At 45.1% G+C, this 23,106-nt stretch overlaps 1 protein-coding gene across 5 annotated transcripts in view; it reads left to right on the plus strand.

Moving 5' to 3' along the window:
• The window catches only part of LOC119401974 (uncharacterized), a 244,290-nt gene that overhangs the window by 170,797 nt on the left and 50,387 nt on the right, over nt 1-23,106 (plus strand). For all 5 annotated transcript variants that reach the window (XM_037669003.2, XM_037669005.1, XM_037669004.1 and 2 more), the window contains exon 3: nt 19,864-20,146. The gene's annotated coding sequence lies outside the window, so the exon portion shown is untranslated. The remainder of the gene's footprint in view (nt 1-19,863; nt 20,147-23,106) is intronic.

Raw genomic sequence — 23,106 nt, forward strand, 5'->3', positions numbered from 1 at the left:
TGCAAACAACCGCTGTTTCCGTGTCATTAGCACGGTCATTACAACGCCTCTACCATGAAACTGGTTTCACGTAAGCTGTCTTTCATTCAGCGCTCTCCTGGTAGCTGCAGAAGCACTGCTCTAATTCGCATTTAAACATGCAGTCTCAACTGAGGATGACATGAGTCCCCGGCGACGCCATTTCCTTTGTAAACAGAGCACAGGGTGTCCCAGTTAAATCTAGCCAGAGTTTCAAAATATGCCGGCGCACATTATGCCGTCGCGACCAAATGCATATTACTATTACATAGAGTAAACCACATTATTTACTGCTTTCATCCTAATTGCTTAATTGTGTAAGATTAATTAACTAACTTCTACTGCAACAAAACATGGCGAAAAATTGCAGTTAGAAAGTTGTGCATCGGTTTGCGAAACGTCCGATGCGACAGCTTGTAACTTTCAATCTATTCGGTATTATTGTTTTTCTGCTTCTTGTTTTTCTACAGATAACCGCAAAATAAAAAAAAAAAATACCACTTGACATGCCCACTTGCGCGCCGTACCCACCATGACCAAAACGGGACGTCACGGGCATGAAAAACCCGTTTTTTTTTTCACATCGCCATACATAGGAAGTCGTCTTCTTATACTTTTGCCTTAAAAACAGTTTCTATTGGCCGTAACACGCAGGCGAAGTTGAAATGAGGTTATAGGCCAACGTTTTCAAGCTGCATCCTTAGATTAGCTTATTAGCTGCATCCTTGCAACTTGCCGTATTTAAAACACGTACGACGAGGGCTTTTGCGCCGTTTGTGATGATAGAATAGTGACGAAGAAATGTGGCGTTTAAATCACTTTCATTTATAACGTCATGCATCAGACATTATGTTGAGGACAATTATTTCATATAATCTCTTCCGTGTTAATCTTAATAATAATAACTGTCGGGGTTTCACGTCGCAAAAGCACGATATCATTATGAGGGGCGCCGTATGTAGCTGTGGGCTCCGGACATTTCAACCACTTAGGTTTTTTTTAACGTGCGCCTAGTGCTAAGTACACGGGACCTAGTTAATCTTGAAAGGGACCAGAAGCAAGCTAACCACATGGTTACTCAGGGACTGAGGTGCTTTTCACTTTCGCGTTATTATCCTACAGGTCTCTCTGTTAGGTATTACTTAATGGATGAGTTGAAAAAAAACGTCAGGTTGACCACTCAAGATGGGTAATGAGCTCGCAAGGCTTCGAAGAAGGCTTGCAGCCTGGTGCTGATAGCGACGTCGATGGGAAAGCCGCTCCAGTCTACAGCAGCGCTCACATTTATGACTACTCGTATGGCTATTGCGGAGGTTATTAAGTCCCACCCTTGCGTGGGCAAAGGTGGGACTCATAAACAATTATCTAGTTTGTGCTCATTGCAAGGTGACGACAAATGAGAGAGAGAGAGAGAGAGTGTGTGTGTAGAGCGAGATCAAGAATCCGTATGCAAATAAACATTGTACGTATATCAGTTCCTAACAGAAAAAACGGGGCGAAATATATGTGATCGAAGTAGAAAAATTCAGGTCCGATCATAGAGCAAATGGATCGTTGGAAAAAAATAGTATAATATAAAATTTCACGAAATGCTGTGCAATTATCGTATTCTAAAGAGGCGGCGTAAAATTTTTGTGATCTAACTAATGGGCATAATATTGCAGTTACGCTGTATTATTGAGAAACTTTTAAGTGGGCGGATTTAATGCGCTCAGACGGCACAGTTGACAATGAGCCGTGTAGTACAGTGAATATTGCTCGTAATGATGGTAGCCACCGGCCTTTCCTTAACGTGTACCTAAGTCGGCGCACATGCGGTTATCTATTTTCTGTTTTTTATATTTCGCTCTCTCATCGAAACGCGGCTGCCGCAGCCGAAAGGCAAAGCCCCTACCGCTTTCCCGAAGCATTGCCAAAAAACAGGACTTTAGAAAATAAACAAGAACGCTGCCAGAATGAAATGCAAATATGCCTAGCTTTCAATACTGTGACACTAATCAGTGCTCATCAATCAGTGAATCAATCGTCTAATCGTCATCCTATTTAAGTCCACTGCAATAGCCAGACGAGTGGGCGGGACCGCCAGCCATCGCATGACACACTACCTCCATAAGCAATGACGAAAAAACCGTTCAATCACTCATATTCAGAACACCCCGTTTATCATATCGCCTAACTTTCAGTACTATAGCAAGAATCAATGTTGATCAGTAATTCAGTGAACCAGCGTCTCATCATCATCATCATATTAAGGATGAACGCTAAGAATCACGAAGCTATCATTATCACACGGCGTCATAATCGTCATCGTCACCTCAGTTATGCAGGCCACAGAGCTAAGGCCTCTCCGAATGACCTCCAACAGCCCTCTCTCTTTGCACGCATGCTCGATTATTTTTATTACACCGACACGAAGGCATGTGAACATTTTCTGTGCAGAATGCCGAGTGCGAGCACTTTATATAGAGTACAGCTAATAAGAAAAAATGGGGGTGTTCTACCTGCCAAAACGACATGATTATGAGGCGGGCCGTAATGGAGGGCTGCAGAAAGTAGTTCGACAAGCTGGGGTTCTTTAACGTGCACCTAAACCTAAGCACACAGGTCAGAGTATAGTCCGGACATCTGAGCGGTGGTGAAGTAGTGATTACACGATAAGAGAGTGTCACAGGAACGCAAAGTGTATAGAGGTGAGGCTCTACGTAGTGGTAACCATGATCCTGCTAAGTGGCAAAGTACGAAGGTATGGCGATGCAGTTTGATGGATAACTCTACAGCAGTTTATGCATTTTCACCACTTTTTTTGTTAATATCGTGAACGTAGTTCCCCTGTATTATAAAAAAACATGCTTGCGATAAAGATTGATCTGACAAGGACTGCGATGGCGTAAAAAGAATGTAAGTTTGAAAAAGCATTATTGATAGATTGGCTAGGCAGATCATGTAATCTTTACTGTCGACTTGACAGCCTGACCGAGTTGCCACTAATATATATATATATATATATATATATATATATATATATATATATATATATATATATATGGACGCGCGCATAGCGCTTAAACGTTGCACTTATATAGCATTCATCACGCAGAAGTGGCAGTGAGGGCCAATCTTCGGTCATAAATCACGTCACGCTTACTTTATTCAGTCTTCTTTATCGAAGCACAGAGAGCACAAAATTGGATGGACCGAGCGAATGAAGCACTCGAACTTGGTAATTTGCATATACAGAGGGAGTATTCATCTAGGAAGACGCCATTTTTGGCGAAGTTTGACCATATATTGTTTAGCGGGCTTAAAATTCGTGGGTTTCATTACATCAATGTCAACCGAAAATCCGGCAGGCATGATGACCATGCAAAGAAAATTGATTCCAATCATGCCGAAAAAATGAACGGATGTGTCATTTCGAAAGTTGCACGTGAGCGAAAAAGCCCAAATGCACGCTTTTTTAAAAATAATAACTGTTGGGGTTTTACATCTCAAAACCATGATATTAATATTAGAGACGCCGTAGTGGAAAAGTTGACGACGTTGGAACAGTTGGTGTTTTGTTAGGAAATGGGAGGCTCGGGAAATTCTGACCATCAGGTGTTCTTTAACGTGTACCTAAACCTAGGTACACGGTCCTCTGGCATTTCGACCCAAGCGACCCGGCATTGGACCCGGTATTCGATCCCGCGACCTTCGGGTCAGCAGTCTAGAACCATTACCACTACATCACCGCTGCTTTTTTTTGCCATGGTTCAAGAAATCAAAGCTCACATCCTGAAATCAATCCCGATCGATATTCTTAAATAATTTACTTCGGTACTAAGTAGGCACGGCGCAGACAGCTGTCATCTTCTGCATTCTATGTAAACGGTTTATCCTACAACCATAAAAGTTACAGCAGAAGCTACTGAGTTAGGTTTTATAATGCTTTGACGTGCAGTACTGACGGTGTGATCGAGGTCATAACCACTGTTATATAGAACTGTAAGGAACACTCGGTCCTGAGACTGGCCGACGATATGAAATTGTAGCATTATCCGAAAAGAAATGAATATTTAATTAGGATGACGAAGATAGTTCCACGTACCGCACTACGATTTGTATTGATGCGTTACGATATAAAAATGACAGCTCTGCTGCGGTTGTTGACTGGTGATGACTACCTATAGCCAGGAACCTTCAAGACCTTTTGCTATGCTTCACAAGACAAGTGGAAAAAACTGATATTTAGTGAATGAATGAATGAATGAATGAATGAATGAATGAATGAATGAATGAATGAATGAATGAATGAATGAATGAATGAATGAATGAATGAATGAATGAATTGCAGTTGTGGCCCCTTATTCACAAAGACGTCTTGCGGTAGTCAGATATTGGATAATAGGAAGGTTCCACGCACATAAGCACACACGAGTCTCCGAGCTATGATCAGATGTGTTGTCATTGGTTCTGATAACTGTAGCAGCCACATAATCACTAAAAAGCGTAGCTTATGTGCCACCAGGAACACCGAATGCTGTCGGAGCATCACAAACCAAGTAACGACAGCGGCACCAAACAACATTTTGTCCGGTCCACGACCACAATAAGGTGACGAATGTTCTTCTCAACTAAACGCCGCAGGAAATGTGAAGACATCTTGCAACCAAGTCGGTTATACTGCTTCTTGACTTAATATATGAATTGGCAACCACGCTTTACGCAACAGCTCAACCAGAAGGCGAAAAATGTCGACACAAGACGAAGCGACGCTCCGTCTACCGTCCCGTCTTTTTTTTTTTTTTTTGCTTTTCCTTCCTTCTACTTTGCTTGCGCTGTTCTCCACTCAATAAGATGCCTTCGTCCCGGAACCGGTCTATTGATGGTTGAGGTCCCAAATTTGCTGACGAGCACGTGAATGTAATCACTGGTAAAGGGGCTGTCCCCGCCGTCTCCCAAAACCGCTGGCAACCGTTCGAAGTCTGTGGGCAGCAGAAAGATCATGTCGTCTAGACTTGGCGCCAAAGCTTTCATAGAACTGAATCCAGCTAGACCGAGAGTTCCACGCACGCGGTTTTGTTGCATTATGGAATGAAAAGTTCAGGAGTGGCGCCAGGAAGTCCTTTCATCACCGATGAAAAGTTTTAAATTGAATTTATGGTCCCCAAGCTCGAAAGTCGCGTTTCGCGCCTGCTCGTATCGGGAAGCGTACTGGACCACGCGGAAACAGTTTTTCGCGCCGTTAAACGAAGATGAAACGTGTTTTTCAAGAATAATAATAATAAACACCCCTACAGTTCTCGTAGGACGTTGGGTGGAACCGTGTAGCAGTTTAGCGAAACTCGCGTATATTGTATGCTTCGATTTCTCTCCGTGTCGACGGTCGGTTACGCATCATAGCCTACGTCCCCATGCCACTTCTATATTTGGAAACTTGCCGATTCCTTTAGCTGTTCATGACAGATTATAAAGTTATAATTTGTTGTCGCCGTTACTAAGCAAAGACAGCTAAGAGTGGCTCCGATACTATACTGACGGGCTGTAGGAATTGCTAAAAGAGTGAATCCGAATACAAAACAGAGCGATCATTTCTGTAATGGTCACTTCGCTACGCCTCTGCAGGAATTTCGCGATATTGACCTGTTATGAAGACACTATAAATGTGCATATGATAGTACAGATTAATTACTTTTTTTTTAAAGGCTCAATCGGTGGTAGACGAAAATGGCAGTTTAAAGTGGCGAATCAAAGTTTTATACTAAGATGGCATGAATGCACATTTAAAGTGCAAAAGCAGGCACTAGAATCAAAGGGCCTTCTTACTTTTCTTGCTAACAGCAGAGCTGTTTAAACGGGCTGTAATAACTTTGGCGTCCGCAGAAAAACCACAGGTTGGTATACGCCACAGAAATTGGTGATGCCCTTCTACGCAGTACAGCAGGTCCGAGCGTTGAACGAAAACTCTGCTCAGCGAAGTGGAGCGCGTGAAACACGTGAAAGAGAGAGAGATTGAGGAAGAGATAGAAAGAGAAACAGAAAAATAAAGGGAATAAAGAGAGAGTTAAAAGGAGAGAGATATGAAGAAAGAGACATGGAAAAGAGATAGAAAGAACTGGGAGCAAGACAGCAAGAGAAACAAAAAGAAAGTGAGAGAGAGAGAGAAAAAACCACGCAAGGAGAGAGAAAGAAGGAAAGAAAGGGAAATGAAGATAGGAAGAGCGATAAAGAGAAAGAAACAGAAAGAAAGAAATAGAAATCAGCAGGGACAAAAACCAGACACAAGAAACAGAGAGAAAGGGAAAGACAGAAAAGAAAGAAAAAAAATATAAAGAAAAACGAGAAAGCCCACCCCGCTATGCTCTACTTTCAGGCCTGGCAACACAAGTTCGAAGTTGCCATATTTTTTTTTGTCAAGTGAAATATGACATTTAGGAAACTTTCAAGTGTTTTTGTTGTCTACACAACTATGCTGGAAATAACTTTACCAAATATTTGTGGCATTTCTATGTAATCGAAGGCGCGGCCATAAAGTTTTGCGTTATCGTCCGAAAAGAAATTACTATTTGTACTTCATCGCAAGCTGCGAAAACGAGAAATTGTTGCTTAACTACCTCGCTCTGTGCAGTATCCTATTTCTAGAGAATAACATGGAATGATCATAACGCGACAGTATTGCAATCGGAAGTTCCATAGATATGTGCTTTTATTGTCATGAGATGAACTATTCGGAAAGAAAGGCTGAGCTTTTTACTTGAACTAGCCACCGCGTCTGTTTCCCAGGTTTGACTAACCAAGCCCAGTCGCAGACATATATCTAAACTTGGATCCATTTCATAAATTTGGCGATAGCTACAAGAGTAAAGTGAATGTTCGTATAGTAAGCGTATGTGTTCAAGCCCCCGTCTTTCCATGGACGTCTATCTTGTTTTTGTTCGTATATTTACACTAAGCCATGCCGGCGTTTCATTCGCGATAGCGTTTGATAGAGCGTTCGGCAATTATATAGAAGTTTATTGAAACATTCCACTGAGACCTACAGTACAAACATGAGATATCGCGAGAAAAACAATAGATGGTCGATACATGCGCTCTTCCCAACACCTTGAACGTTACACAAGAAATATTTAAACTTGGTGATATTTTTATAATTCCATCGAAAAAACTGCCGCGGCGGCTGCATTTTCGTTGGAGGCGAAAATGTTCGAGGCCCGTGTACTTAGATTTAAGTGCACGTTAAAGAACCCCAGGTTGTCAAAATTTCCGGAGCCCTCCAGTACGGCGTTTCTCATAATCATATCGTGGTTTTGGGACGTTAAACCCCAGATATTAATAATTGCGAAGCATTTCTTAGCGAACCTCACGCACTTTGGCCGTTTCTATCTATCTATCTATCTATCTATCTATCTATCTATCTATCTATCTATCTATCTATCTATCTATCTATCTATCTATCTATCTATCTATCTATCTATCTATCTATCTATCTATCTATCTATCTATCTATCTATCTATCTATCTATCTATCTATCCGCCTACGCCTGGGCGCTCTCCTGCTCGTCTCCATTACTTGTGATATACCAAAATTGGCACAGCAGGGGATCAGTGTATGACGAACACGATTCACTGTTCATGACATCAATAACGCAAATACCTGTCGCGTACGTCATGAAACCCTTTCTCTCAGCCCCGTGTGGCACGTACCCGCATACCAGAGTTCATCTTATGCGGGTATGTGCCACAGTTGATACAGTCTCAACCAACACAGTAACCGCGGACACACACATGGACAAGCAAGGAAATAGATAATAATAATAATTGGGGGCGTTTCGTGTCCCAAAATCATGATATGATTACGAGAGATGCCGCAGCGAAGAGCTCCGGAAATTTTGACCATCTGGTATTCTTTAACGTGTACCGATATCGCACAGTACTCGGGCACCTAGCACTATGCCTCCATCGAAATTCGACCGCCGCGGCCGGGATCGAACCCGCGACCTTCGAGTCAGCAACCGAGCACCCTAACTGCTACACCACCGCGGCGGACGCAAGGAAAGCGAGGAAGCTGAAGCCAGAACACCCCTGAAAGACGCTCAACTAGTGTCCACTCGTCCACGTCGTCCGCAACATGGACTACGTGGATTACGCAAAAATCGGGGCCAATGATTCCTACAATAAATCTGCCGAGAGTACCAGGCCTCTCGTCATTACCGGTGACTTCAACACTGATTCATAAAGACCCAACAATGCCTGGTCCTTATACTGAATGAGAGACGGCTTGGATGTGGATAGGGCATCAATGGACCTCGCTGCCACGTCCAGGACAGGAGGCATCATATATCATTTCATCGTAAGAGGTATCCAGGATTTCCACGAGCTGTACTATACCTCGCACTTCACTACGCTTAGACCCCTCGTGACCGCGATCACGAAAGGATCCCATTAACAAGTCCGGTCCAGCTGCTGGTGCTCACTGATCACGGTGATGATGACCTTGTTCAAGAACTGTCAAGAACCCCTTCCACACATGCGCATGGCTTCGTGAAACGTGCGTGCGTTCTTCGTCATAACAGACAAGTGCAAGCATAACAACTGTAATAGCTGCAACTGTGACTGTAACGTACGTGCAGTGCGCCTGCGCGTGCCACTCGGCTGTGTATTTATTTAGGGAAACCTTCCTGAATGAAGCTTAGTTGCGGGTAACGCCTGTCCTGTGCATCTGTGTTCCTTCTTTGTCCTGTTCGGATGCGCGATATCCACTATTGAGGAATATAAGCACTACATATCAGCTTACCGCGTCTGGTGTGGGTAACACCCATGTTGCTCTTGACATCGTTACGCAATTGTAAACAACTCGTTACATAATACACATGCGACTCTTCAACATATGAGTGTGCGTATGCCACTTCCATATTTCCCTAACGTCGTTCCGTAACGTTTCGCTCAATGTGAAAAATTACGCCACAGTCACCATCCCGCGCATGCTTCGCATAACATCGATTCCCACGGCACGTTGGATCTGCCGAATTTTTATTATTATTATTATCGATCAAAAAAAGTGGCAGCGCTTTTTGGTCTACGAATACGACGCCTCCGTCTGGTCTTCCTCTCCATCGCCATGGTGCTCTACTGGTTGTGGTTCTCTACTGCTGACCCGAAGGTCGCGGGATCGAATCCCGCCCGCGGCGGCCGCATATTCGACGGAGGCGAAATTGTTTGAGGTCCGTGTACTTAGATTCAGGTGCACGTTAAAAAACTCCATGTGGTCGAAATTGCTGGAGCCCTCCACTACGGCGTCCCGCATAGGCGTATCGAGGTTTTGGGTCGGTTACGCCACCGACGGCGACAGCGCTCAATGCAGGAATGGGCGCCGAAGAGCTGCGCTCTAAAAAGAATAAAAAATGGCAAAATGAAGACAGAACTTTTGTGGCGCGCATTAGAAACAGCGTTAAGTGCAAAATTGGTTGCTGTGTATAAGTTTCTTTAAAGAGCGCTGCAAGGCTGTATTATCTTTCACGGAGGAACTGCATATCGCCAGCCTTCTCCCACGTAATTTTGGACGGGTGTGATTACAACTTATGTTTCCGTCTCTCTCCTAGCACATATGTGCCAGAGAAAGCGGGCAAATCACCCTACTCACCACTGGTCCACTAAAGATGAAGGGAACGCACGGGTGGCAACGACCAATTAAGAGTTCTGAACATACGTAAGCAGTACTTGAGAAATGTCTCAATGAAACGTTAAGATTAGGCCAGTAATAAATGCCGGGGCCGCACGTTTAAGCTTGGCTCGTTATTTATCTGTAACTGTACGGATTGCCTGGGCGGGGGTTTTTGCTCATGCTGACAAATGCAAAGCCTCTGCTCCCACCAAAATACTCTGTGGGTGCTTTCACTCACAGAAGCACTGAATTGTGCCTTTCGTAATCCACAGGTGGACAGTAGATGAGGGCATGTTTATGTACGTGGTGTCATAGCGGACGCAGTAATAAAGTGATTGAATCATGCTAGTTACGCAGAGAACTGTGCTTCTTGGTGAAGTGATACCAACAATGTTTGTTTAGTGGTTCCCTCACGCAGCAATAACAGAGCGTATTTGTATATTGTGTGTGAAAAAAATTGGCCGCGTATCTGCGTGCTTCGCTGCAAATGTCGTGTAAAGACGATAGAAGAGGCGCTGTGTGAGATATGGACGCCATCTGGCAATACGTCGGGAAACTTGAGTGCTGTGTTGCGTGCTGGTAGTCCCGGCGCAGCAGCAGGCGAAGACCGGCGGTGACCAACGCGACCGGCGGGGACGCCCGAAAACGCGGTTTGGCGCGAAGCGCTGAAGCAGAGAAACGTCCGCACTCAACGAGTACTCTCCACACACTCTTTTATTTACACGTCGCCTGGGTAAAACAGGAACGCCAGAGCGGCGCCCACAACCGGCAGCCTGAAGGCCGCCCACAACGCTGCTTTTTCATTTTTTAAATATTTTTTTTCACCTTCTTGGCCTTCTCAAAACTAAAGTTTTTCAACACCAACCCATGGCATTCGTACAGTGCAATACAGAACCGAAACCGAAACACAACAATGAGCTCGTGCGACGGGCACGGAGGAAGGCAAATTTCAGCGCAGTCGCATTTTCAGCTTTGTTGAAACAGCGCTCACTAGACGACGACGAAGTAAAAGAAGGCACAGGACAGGCGCTGCCTGTCCTGTGCCTTCTCTTACTTCGTCGTCGTCTAGTGAGCGCTGTTTCAACAAAGATGAACGCATACCAACTCGCTCAAGCTTCCATTCTTATGCATTTTCAGCGCAGCTTAAGAAACTAGGGTCGTTAAAATTACGTATGTATGCATTTTATATTAAAGGAACACGCCACCTAATACTTACCTAGTGATGTTGCACCTCAGATATGCATGATATTTAATTTTTGATCGACAACGTTCACAAGTATGAACAGCCGTACCAGTTCAAGACGGCTGGCCCTTGGGCAAGTGGTTCAACTTTGGCCGAGTGGCTGAATCGAGGGACGTGCCGACAAACAGAAAGACAGGCAGACAGAAAGACAGACCAAAATTTCTGCGTTTAAGTTCCCCAAGAAAGACTATCGTCTTTAAAACCAAAAATGGCGACGTATCAGAGCACTATAATCTCTACTCTACTATGAAATAACCACGACAAAGGGAAAAATTGCGTGCGGGTAAAAATAACTAAAATGCTCGTATTCTTTCATTTTCACAGTGGAATAGACGACTACTTTGCACACGTGAACGCATTGATGAATTCAGCAACCATCGCCAATGACGAAAGTGATTCAATCTGTGTTCCATTTGCCTTGGCAGCTTAGCACCTAAGGTGTCGCACTTTTAAGCTAGACCTCGCGGGTTCGATTCCCGCACACGGCGGCCGCATTTCGATGGGGGCGAAATGCAAGGAAAACTCGTGTGCTCAGATTCCCCAAGTGTTCGAAACTACTTCAGAGCCCCCCACTACAGCAGGCATAAAAAAAAAATCTCACGGTCCATTCTGCATGCGCATAACACTAGTTGAAGTGCCATCTTTTTTCTGTTAGTCTATTATACTGATCGCGCCTCATACCCCCCCCCCCCATATTTTTCTGCGTGTAACGTAGTTTTCAATTGCCTCCGGGATCGGAGACATTGAAAGTGTTTTGCACCTCATGTTGTTTTGCAGTGCCTCCAGGATAGGCCCGCTTTTGAACAAGTGACAGTTATGTGATGACGTCATCAGCACACATCTCGTTATGTGACGTCATGAAGTAACAAATCTTGCCATCTGTGATGTCATGATGTCATTTTATGACTTAATAATATGATTTTTTGTATCGGTCTCCTTGACGCTGACGGCGTTGACGCCGGCGGCCACTTTTCGCGTTTGATGAGGCGTCGAAGGCTGTCGTCTTAATCGTATCGTGGCTTTGGTACGTGGCACCCTAGTAAATGTTCCATCATCAGTGTAGGTGCCACGTTGTAATAAACTCATCGGCTATACAAATTCATCTAAAGGAACGGAGCCTTGTGACATCATTTCGAGAATCAACGAATGAGAGAGTCAAAGAAAAGCCTCGTCCGGTGCCAACTTTCTGACAGAGCGACTTCTTTTCGCCAAGGCCAGGGCAAAAACAACTTCACTCGTCGAAAGCCTTGGCACCGGATGCAGACTTCCCGTCTGCGTTTAAGTCGTTTACCTGCGTTCAGCTTCGTGCAGCTTTGTTCGCTTGGATGCAGCGGTGTTCGGCTTTCTAACAGGAAGTTGCAGGTACGATACCCGGCCGTAACGGCTTCGTTTTTTTGGTGGCGGTGTGCAAAAGGTTCATGTGCTGTAGCAGGGGTCTCAAATCCGCAACCTTCGAACCTTTCGCTAACGGCCCACAGTTTCACACGGAATAAAGATTTCTGACTTTGCAAAATAATGCTCGCATAATTTTCTCGCCCATTGCTATTAATAGCGCTTTGTTCGGGTAAGCTACATAGATGCGTGACTGGTCTCAAGCGTTTTTTTTTCTTTCTTTTGGTTTGGCAGCCCATGCGGTAACTATGAGTTCAAACATCACTGTGGAACGAAAACTCTATATTTGAGAGTCGGCGGCCAGATTTTACTCATTGTGGAAAACAGTAACGATATGGTTTTCTGAAACTGACGTCAGATCCCCTTCAGAAATTACATCTGTTCCATATGTGATATGGGAAAGACGTATTTGCAAATGGCAACGCTAGGGTGACATTTTCTACAAACCCTCTTCCCTCCCCCCCCCCTCCTCCTGCACCCGCCTCCCTGCTCCCACGATCTTCATTGTCTCGATCCTTGTGGGTCTAAATTTCGCGACTGCGGCCCGCTAGCTGAGGTGAGGCGGGTACCCCTGTGCTATGTTTCTGAGTACCTTAATGTATCCCAGGGGATCAAAAGTAATCGTGAGCTCTCCATTAGGACGCCTCGTCGTAACCTTTGGACTGTCTTTACAAAGTTCGAAAACATGAATTAACCAATCAACTAACCGAGCAGCATTCTCACGAAACTGACTGTATTTGTCGAGAATTCCTATAACATAAACTTCCGTTCGTAGCTGTATACGCACAGGAGGGGTGGAGGAGGGCGCCGACGCCGACGGTCATTTTTCGTGTTTGATGAGGCATCGATGGTTTTCGCTTAAAACATCTACGTTCTGCATCTCAAATACCATTTTTGCATACTGGTGAAATTTCAAGCGCTATCGCTCTATTCGCCCACGTTTGGCCCGTTTCTCGCGTGCACTGTGTCCGAGCAGCTTCGAAAAACGGAATGTCTACAATGCCTCAAATTCTTAAAACTAATTCGCTTTTGATTTATCGGTTCTCCTATCATGAGAAAAAGGAGAGAGAGATAGAGAGAAAATTACGTGCCGGATAAAAAGATGCGAGTTTCCCGTTAGCTACTAGGAACCAGGAAGCGGTCACAAGGAAGACAGTTATTTAAGGACTGTACAATACATATTTACAATATACGGCGGTTGCCTAACGTGAATATAATTCTAAGTGCTCGAGTGATATCACTTTTCGCACGCATTGAAATACGGTTGCCGCTGCCTGGAATCGAGCTCGCGACTTTCGCGCTCAGTAGCGCGACGCCATATGGCAACCGAGCATGCGTGGCTGTAGTAATCGAATTTCAAGATACCAACGCAAGAGCACTCAGCTGCATCAACTAAATCTTCCAGCTGTTCATGTTTTTTCTTCTCGCACCAGTGACGCGAACGTAAACAGGGGGCCCAACACTGATTTTTCAAACACAAGCTTCTACAGACACAAACAACGCCTGGCTTGATTCCTCCCTCACCTGCTTTGAAAGGAGACGGGGCTTTTGTTTTGACAGGCCGTCATTCTTTGCAACACATCCGTGGGTGTGAAACGCGACTTCCCATCTGTTGCATCACTCACTCCGGTGTGGCCACGTGCCAGGTTCAGATTTTACGCGTCACGCGTTCAGCTCTAGCTGATTCATACACTTTGGCCGTGAACAACGGGGCAGACGCGGGAGGCCCATGAATGATTATTATTACTACAGGTTTGTATAGATGAACATAGTCACACAAGAACTAGCTAGCACGCGCAACCATCCGAGGCGCTATGTCTGCTTGCTCTAGAGTGAAGAAAGCGCACGCGGTATAACATAAATATCGTGAAAAAATATTAAGAGAGAGAGAGAAAGAGCAGAATGGACGATGAAGGGGACTGAACAAAAATGTGGATACAAACGCAAAACTAAAGCATACACCTTATAGAAAAAATTAGGCGGTGTAGGAGTATTCGAAACTTCGAAATTAGAAATTCGAAACTTCGAATATTCGAAATATTCGAGTCCTCCAACTTAGCGGTGCGACACCATAACCACATCCCGTAAAGACCCCCACCCCACCCCTCACACACGCGCACACCCACACAACACGACCAAGGGAAATGACAAAGCGGATGATATAGATCGTCGGAGCGGACGCTTCCAGCACTGGCACAGCGCGTAAACCTGCGGATTCACTCTCGCAGCAAGCATAATGCAGAAGTATGCGCATGGGCGCGAAAACGTATGCAGGCACACAACAACTGACGTCGGCGCACTCGGAGGGGAGACGCGCCCCGGGCGGCAGCTAGACAATGAAAAACCGAGGCACATTCGTTGTCCGGCTCGTTTTCGTGTCGGACAGCTATCGCGGTTCCCCAAATAATATAATGAGAATAAATAAACGTTCGGCCGGGGCGGTGTGCATAGGACGTGCTTTACGCGAACCTTCCCAACGATTCGCCGAGCGGACTGGCGTTGGAACCCCATTCCCCCCCTGGGGTCCTATCTCATAGCATTCTGTTCACGTCTCACCGGAGACCGACTTCTATTCGTACGTGTTCCCCGGAAAGGCAGCTGCCCCCCGTGGCACCGGAGCGCAACGGTGCGGCCGCCGGCCCCGCTCGGGACCTTAATTAAAAGCCGTATATATTCCGCAGAACAGAAAAAAAAAAGAGAAAAAGTTCTCTTTGAAGTTCCGTGGGCAGATAGGGGTACTTCTATTCGTGGCTGTTTTTTTTATAGGTGATTACGTTAACGCGCCTGTTTTATAAACTCTCGCGAGTTAGGGCAGAAGCGGTTCGAGAACCGGATGTGGAATTCGTTATATATCATTTGGACCAACGAACGTTCTTTCTTGATTCGTGATGTTTTGATTTCCGCGGTTCGAAGTTTCCAAAGTTACGAGATAGGTTTACATACTTTCCGTTCACTTCAGGGAGCTGCATACCAAGTGATGCAAAAGTGTAGGAAGTGGTTAAGCGTGCCGGCCTGAAAGGCCATTTCGGGAGTTAGCACTAACAAATGAGTCAATAATATTAGCGTGCGATGTCACCGATGTCACAGATCACTCACATACAATGTTGTTAACTCAACGTTTATCCAAATTCACGAAACCCGTGGTTGCTGCGACGGACCCTTGTCGGTTAATCCTCGGTAATGTTAATAATTTGACTTAATCAAGAACAGCACTCTCCGCAAACACCAATTACGTCTTCGCTAAGCTGACTGTGGTAGTGCTTAATATTAAATCACTACGAGGGGCGTTCAGTAAAGATTTCCCCTGACCTACTTCCTGTGAACGGAGAGCAACGAAACTTCACAGATTTATTAGTCCCTCTCTACATAGGTGCCATCCAGGGACAAACACTTCTGACATCTTTTTGTGCAACTGTAAACACCTCGCTTGTAGAAGTCGACAGGTTGCTCCAAAAGCCACGTTGTGACTTCAAAAATCAGAGTCTCATCATCTGAAAAATGCTTGCCCTTCAAATATGACTTCATTGTTGGAAAGAGGTGGAAGTCCGGTGGTGCGAGGTCGGGTGAATAAGGGTAATGCGGTAGAATTTCAAAGTGGCAGGAGCGTGATTCCATCTCGGCAACATGTGAGTTGTGAACTGGGCCATTGTCTTGCAGAAGGCGGACACCTTTGGTGAGCATGCGACGTCTCTTGCTTTTGATGGCCTCCCGCAATTTCCGCAGCAGTGAAGCATAGTATGCCCCAGTAATCGTGGCATCCTTTCCTAGGAAATCCATCAAGACTACTCCGTGATGGTCTTAAAGGGCCGTGAGCATGAGGTTGCCTGCTGAGGGCTGTGTGCGTGTCTTCTTTGGAGGCGGTGACTCCAAGTGCTTCCATTGCATCGACTGGACTTTAGTCTCCGGATCATAGTGATGGACCCAGCATTCATCCTGTGCAATCAGTCTGTTGAAAAAGTCCTGCTGGATTTCATGGCACATGGACAAAAGAGCCTGGGAGCATTCGATTCGTTCCTGCTTTTGGAAAGGTGTGAGCAGCCGGGCAACCCAGCGTGCGAATACCTTACTCATATGAAGATAGTTCTGAATGATTTTTTCCATGGACCCCACACTAATCTTTACATTTTGGGCTAGGTCTCGAACAGTTACGCGGCGATTTTCCAAAATGGCGCCCTCCACTTGCTGGATGTTGTGTTAATCGATAGCGGAGTGGGGTAGCCCTGCAATCGGAGCCGTTTCCACCGAAGTCCTATCGTATTTGAATTGACAATGCCAGTTCTTCACTACATCATATGATGGGGTATCCTCGCCATAAACTTCTTTTATATAATCGAACGTCTCCCTTGGAGTGCGGCCTTTCAAGTAGAGGAACATGACGGCTGCTCTGTGTTCCATTCCACTGCATCCATTATCACACCTCGCACTACTTCAGCACCTCTAAATGACAGACCGTTATTAGTTCTGAGTTACACATTGGCACGTGACCTACAGTGACATATGTCATTACACATGCGCAGTTACAGCATCCTGCAATAAATAGAAGTGAGCCAGGGGAAATCTTTATTGAACGCCCCTCGTACCACATCTCGGATACTTATTCGTTGCTATGTTTGTAGGTCTTGCTTCGTTATTAGAGCATTAGTTTGCTTTTGGGAGCGAGAACTGAGTGCGTTGGTGGCGCACGCATGAGCGCAGGGCCAGCTATAGTACATTCATAAACAAAAAAAAAATCTTAACGCACGCAACTGAAAGAATAATTGGATTTCCAGAAGCTTCGCCCTTTAGTTCACATGGAAGGATATTTTTGCTATTAATCAAATAAACTGCGGTGTTGTGGTCCTGCGTTGTAGGATTCAAACGTTCCTGTTTCCCGTTTCACAAAATTATGTGCAGTGCGTAAATGTGTAAAGAAATAAAGAATTTTAGGAGGTCAAACCGGTACTGCATGAAAGCCGAAATGTACTTTCGTAATAAGTAGAGCGGGAAGGTTGACTTCAGTTACTCTACATTGGAACGATAAAACATGACATGAGTCAGCGTTACAAGTGTTCAATCTTAAACCCAGTCGTTACAAGAGGAAATATTTTTTGAAATTTTACTCAACACGTAATTTCTTCTTATCACCCCATCAATGCATCTACGTTTACTTTTCGATGCTGCCATTCTCGATTCTGCCAAAAGTACGTTAATTGACGCGTACGCTTGAAATAAACACCCTTTTTTTGCTTTAAGTTCTCTCGAAGTAAGTGCGCGAAAGATGTCATGAAACATGACATAAATGTTTCTCCTTCGATTCATATTATTCGTGTCATTCCATATAATTTCTCTCGTCATTTGATGTTTCATTTCGTTCATTTCTCTCTGCGAAAGTGTTGAGAGCGCTCTCGCGCACATTCTAGGCCAGCCATATTGCCGATATATAAAGTGCAATAAATCAGAAGACATTCGTTCTCACTTATGCAGCTGCTCAAGGAAAAGGTAATGGAGAACCGTGAGGCAGTGCTCATTAAGCAGCTTTAAGACAAGCTTCCGGCAACTCGTTTAATTGCTGCGCCTGCTGAATGTGAGACGAGCTAAGGGCAGGAATGTACAGCCCCCGTAAGCGAGCGCATTAATTCTTTCACTCCCGTATATTATACAGGAAGCCCGTCGCTCGCATTAGTATAATTATTGTTGCAACGTCGATTTCATCTCTCCGTCCTGTAATGACCTTAAGAAATCTCTGGAAATACAAAGTGACTATTAATCTCTGGTCAAGTATAGACGTTGTAACTGTGGAATCGTGTGTTTATGAAGCGCAGGTCACGGGGCTACACTATCGGCAGAAGGGGCACCTTAATTATGATACGTGGCATTCCAAGAGGGACACATATATGTACCATGTCTGCTTTTTTTTGAATATTTTCATTTCCGAGTCTGTGTATACGGAATCATGGAATGCACTTAGGTTTGGATGACAGCACAAGGCGTGATAATGCACTTCACAGTTTATTTGCGCGAGAAGAGAGTAAAACGTTTGGTTTCTCGCGTCATGTCTTTACTACAAGAATGAACCACACCTATAAATAAACGATGCGTGGGCAACAGACACGCTTCGCTTATCGGGGCGTTTGCGACTTCGGATTGGCTGGACCAAAGGGGTATAACACGGCGATCTGGCTGTATAGTGGGCACGCAGGAGTTTTATCTTGCACCCTAACTTTTTGCAAATATGATGCCAGAGTGCTGCGATTATATTCAATAACGGTAATCAAGAAACCTTCCGAAGAGAATGCTTACAATGTGGTGAAGGCCGCTTTCCGCTGTTAGATCGCAGTGTATATGTGTTACGACATCTCTGTACTTCCATCCATGCATACGCCTGTTCCTCATGGATAAGATTTCTGCCTCGTGTACGTGTTCGGAGTTAGGTATGCGTCTACGTGCCGGAACACATAACATCTGGTGGGCGCACACCTCACACACTTTAGCGAGAAGTGACCCTAAAGCGTCGTGGAACCTCAACATTCAGTCGGCGTGTGGTGCAGCTTGACATTGGATTTCGTTGAAGTTTATTGCTACAGACAACACAATCGTATTGGCTATGGGCGAAGACTAAGTTAGAAACTTTTTTAAATGCTTACTAGGCCTTCGTTTCGAGGAGTATAACAGCAGCAGTCACAATAAAATCATTTAGGACGTTGAGAAAGACCAATTACAATAAAAAAGCAGCACTAAAAATTGTACAGGCAGCAAACAACAAAAAAAATCAAGGTATATTTCACAAGGCATAGCAAGCTGAATATGTGTCACGTAATCGAATCTCGGTGATTATTCAACAGATGCATTAACTGCGCGAGGAAAAAAATACAAGTGTAGTACTGGCTATTCATTGTTTGGTGTTGCCGGAACTAACGATTTCAATGCACGCGCTTGTCGTTGCAAATTGTTCTTATGTTATCGTCTGTGGGCGATTTCATTCTGTGTGTATCACTGCATGCGGACATTAAAAACTTTCATCGCAACATTTCGGCATTGAAGCTCGATATTTAGTTCTTGTATAGCGTTATTTCTTCCCCTTTTATATTGACCAGTACTATGTGCGAAAGTAGCAGAATAATATCACCGACGAAATCTCGTTTCTTTACTGCCATTTGAATAGCGAGCAAGAAATGACAGTATAGTATCTGACGAAAATATTCTAAAAGCCAGGGGAATTCATCTTAAACTTTTTTCAAACACCGGCTCTACTGAACATCAACACATAACAAAAAATAAACGTTTCGCCACCTATATGGGTGGCATCATCAGTACACAAATGACATCAAATGAGAGAAGACATCGTGCTTATATCTTGCCGTAAACATCCGGTAGGGGGCCGCAATTCCATTGCATGCAGTTTGATTATGGCGAATGAACCATGACACAACAAATTTTCTTGGGCCCCATCGTTGCGTCTATCTTTTGTTATGCGTTTATGTTGAGTAAAGCCAGTGTTTGAAAAAGTTTAAAATAGTATCTGAATTCGATGGCAAGACAAGCTAATCTGACAGCGAGAATACCTTTTTCTTTTTTTGTTTGTTTGTTACAGGAGCACCGTGATATCCACGATGTCGTCAATCACAGCTGGTTGCCGTGCATGCATTTCCACGACGCGTGAGGAAGCGTGACGTCAGCGGGAATTTGTCCCAAGAGGATCCGAGCGGGTGGCGAAGAGCCACATCGTCCTGTGGCATCTGTCGGCGTATCAGCGAACCACGAGAAAGCAGAGGGCGAGGAAGAAGCGGAGAGCAGTGGCCGACACCGGGTGGGCCGAGCCGTGGGTTGCCCAGAGGGCGTCTTCCTGTTTGTCCTGGACGCTGCGATGCTCTTGGGTTCGTATGCTTACTTGCGGACTCGTTCACACTTGGCGATTTAGAGATAGGTCGCGCGACGTACCGAAGCGATTCACGGTGCCCGATGCTCACGTGCACAAATGTGACCCGCTTATAGACCTTTTTAAGAGGGAGAAAGACCATCAAATTTCTGGATTTTTGTACGGGAGTGCAAAAGCTGACTTCCACAGCCTCGGCTAGTGCATTTTTTGGGGCGTCACGCATACTAACAATCGCCCAGAGTATTCTGGCGGCCCCCAGGGAGACTTTGTTGACAAGACGCATATAACCACACCGATATGGCTCGTGGTTGCCGTTCAGGTTTGTTCACCCCGACATCACCTCGTAAAATAAGGAGTCACGTGGTCCCTCCTTTATTTTCCTAAGATGACTCGAAGGCTGAAAACAATCTTCCGCCTTTTCTTCTCTGTCAGTTGAATTGATCATCTCACGCCCTCTGCACGTCACGCTGTTTTACAGTGCCTGCAGGACCGGCCTACTATTGACCAAGAGACGAAGTGATGCAACACGTCATCATGTGGCGTCACGTTACCTGACGTCACACTGACGTCATCATATGATTTTTTTTTCATCTCTCCTGTTGACGCGGACACTGATGGTCGCTTTTCGCGCTTTATGGGGCATATAAGGCTGGCGCCTAAAAACACACGCCCTGCTCTCGTGCGACCTAGGAATTGTGCAGAGAGCGAGTCACTAAAAGCGCTCGCCCTTCGACAAAATGGGACTATTAGCGGCCAGCGTGGTTGAAAGAAAACTGCGAGTCGTCGGCGTGAAGGAGCGTTAACTAAGTGTAACTAAGCGCGTTAAGAAGAAGTGTGATTCATCGGACTGTAGTTGGTTCGCACCCGTGGGTTCAACTCAAATGCAGTACAAGGAATGCCGAGTGATGAGACGAATACCAACCCTGTTCTCTTAGTTTACCTCTGAGCGACATGCCTTACATTCGCAGGCTATCTGAGGTTCATGTTTGATGCAGTTTCTATAGCCATATTCAATTTGCCTATGGAGCTACACGTAAAACGCAGAAACGTCCTTGTGAGACGTGAGCTGGACAGAAAGGTCGTCGCCACAATGGGAAGTTTATTGAACCAGTACACGCAAGCACTAGAGACGCTTACACAAACGCTAGATGCAATCCTGTGCAGATTGCAGTAAATTATACACTCTACGCTACCAAAGAACTATACAACAAACATGTTAACCATAAAGAAATGTTAACTAAAAGCACAGGAACTCAAAGATAAAAAGTCAGTTATAGTCGCTTCTAAAGGAAGCGCAATTTCAGTTTAACTGGTTCTAAGAGCTAGGTAACGTTCCCCCATATAAACACTTTTTAAACATAAAAAATAAATCTGCACGCTTCCTTTGTAGCTGAATTGTTGGACACGGTCCCGTCATTTTATGCAGTGACAACAGTCCTTTTGTCCAACGCGCGAAATATATCTTAATTTTTTCGATAAAAGAGGTGGAACCGACAGCCAACGGAGGTAGTTGGTATTCCAGTTAACATTAGACAGAAAGGTCGGAGCTGTGCAGGCCATGTCATGCATACGGCAGACACGGCCATTCTCTAAAAAAAGAAAAAAACAGCATATCCACGGAGTGAATGATGATGAGTGGGCGAAGCTGCGGAGGTTCATCGGTAAACCGTGAATCTTCCGTGAATTCTGCCCAGTACATCATCACCGACGTGAGATCGGGCGCGTTTATACTAAAGGTTCGATGAGTTATGACGACTTGCAGCTCACTTTAATTTTACATGTACGCAGTGAATTTTCATTGTTTAGAAAACCATTGCTTTAGAAAACATCTGGCGTCTTTCGTTAAGCAGCTGGCGTCTTTTCGTTTTGCTTTAGAAACATCTGGCGTTCTTTCGTTTTGCTTTTACAAAACATCTGGCGTCTTTCGTTGGTTTACTTCATCAATCAACGGCGTTTTGAACAAAATTTTTATTGTTTAATCACGCACAGGAGAAATCTCACCAGGCATTACCTTGGAGGTAAAGAATGGCTGCTAATGGGAATGAGAGACAGAAGAAGTCGGCTTTTAGCTAACGCTGCGAATTTTTTATTGTTCAACAACGCACAGGAAAAATCTCCCACCGGCACCACCTTGGAGGTCAAGAGCTGGTACTAGCGTTATGACTGGTTACGCACTACTACTACTACTACTACGAGGGACGAACGGGTGCCGCCTTAAGGAGCTTCGCCCCTAAAAAGTGCGGCCTTTGGCGTCACGCTTGAACGCATGGTCAAAAGTGGGAACGCTTTGTTGACAGTTTCGTCCGCACTTGCGCTAGTAGACGCACAGCCACGCGGCCTTAGAGCAAAAAAAGAAAAAAAAAGAAATAAAAATTGCGACGGTTCTGGCGCGCGCGAGACGCTGTTTCCCGGCATAGGAGCATGCAGAGGAGCCGCTGCGTTCCGGGGCATCTCTGAACGGCAAGAAAGCATGCCAACGTCGGCCATCACGACTTTTCGTATGACACTGAATGGTATTAAAAGTCCAACGGATGAAATAAGAGATCTTTGTTTCCGAAGAAAGTAATGCATACAGGGAGTGTTGATGACCTGATTGCCGCCAATGTTTTCCAAGAGCAACCCGCAACACAAGCACACTGTCGTTTTCTTTCAACCTTGACGCGACCTGTCTTGTGCCGTCACAGCGGCATCAGTCCCAACTTGGCGGCTCCCTCCGCTTTTGGCGCACGCAACAGGCCACACCTTTGAACAAGCGACACTGTTTGGCAAATCGTTCCTTGTGAGTCGATGGCAGAAAACCATCATTATTTTAACGGGTATGTGCCACTGCGCGACGAACCAGAAAACTGTCATCATCATAAACGGCTCGGTAAATTGGGTAAATTTGAACCCGCGTGCCCTTGACCCGAAGGCAAGCGTCCTAATCACTCGGCTATCCAGGCACCCTAGCAGAGCAAA

This window comes from Rhipicephalus sanguineus, chromosome 8, assembly GCF_013339695.2.
Source record: "Rhipicephalus sanguineus isolate Rsan-2018 chromosome 8, BIME_Rsan_1.4, whole genome shotgun sequence".
NCBI classification, from domain to species: domain Eukaryota; kingdom Metazoa; phylum Arthropoda; class Arachnida; order Ixodida; family Ixodidae; genus Rhipicephalus; species Rhipicephalus sanguineus.